Below are 954 nucleotides of genomic sequence, written 5' to 3'. Positions count from 1 at the left end.
GTACACTCAAAAAAAAGTCCCAGGAGAGATTAGACATGGCTTGCTTTGTTCTGAGACTTTTTTATCAGCCCCAGTCCTGTCCCGAGCCAAGAACTGCACAGTTTGGGCAAACAACTACTGCTTTCTGCACTCACGTGGGTCCTTGGCTCTGGACAAGCAGGTTTCTCTGGGACTTTTGGTGGCAGGAGCCTGTCCTGGTTTCCCCATCACATTGGCACAGTAGGACAGTGCCCTGGCACTGCCTCTTGGAGAGGTTTGGTGATGGGCAGATGTGCTCATGCTAGGCCTGGCCCCAGGCAGGACCGGAATGCCAATGCCTCTCTGCAGCTCTTCCAAAGGCGCAGCTGTCTGCTACTGCCTGGCCCAGCCATACACGGACAATGCTGATGCTTTCCAGTGGCACTCACATAGGTTTGCAGAGGCCTCAGACACACTAGGGCTGCTAATGCCACCCCACTTGCTGGGACCATGCGTGCTTTTGCTGGGGCATGTGGGCTTCAGCTTAGCAGGCAGTGCTGAGGGGAGGTGAGCAACCTGTGGGTGCCTGGCTGTCCTCACCATGCTTTGCTTTGCACTGGCTCTCGCATGCCTACAAAAAGCGACCCACTGCATGCAGTAAGCATCAGGATCTGGTCCCCCTCCCCATCTAAGTGTCTGCCATTTTCACACATGGATTCCCCTTCCCACAGCCTTGAGTACCTCGATAATATAATTTTCTTTCTGCTCCCAGGTTAGATCAAATCTCTCCATATTCTCCACGGTATTATGTCTCTGGGTCAGGAACCTGGTGTTGCCTCCAGGAAGCTGAAAATTATTAAATCCAGCAATTCAGCCCCTGCCAGTGGTACAGTCATTAATTTCGGACTGTGTCCAGACTCCTGTCACTGCAGCACCCAAGGAAAGCTTTGCTTGACTCCCCACCATGATCCCTGGATGTTGTCGTCCCATGGTGCC

The sequence above is a fragment of the Buceros rhinoceros genome, unplaced genomic scaffold (genome assembly GCF_000710305.1).
Source record: "Buceros rhinoceros silvestris isolate BGI_N320 unplaced genomic scaffold, ASM71030v1 scaffold14857, whole genome shotgun sequence".
Taxonomy (NCBI): domain Eukaryota; kingdom Metazoa; phylum Chordata; class Aves; order Bucerotiformes; family Bucerotidae; genus Buceros; species Buceros rhinoceros.
The sequence above is the reverse complement of the archived record's forward strand: the minus strand, read 5'-3'. Positions refer to the sequence as shown.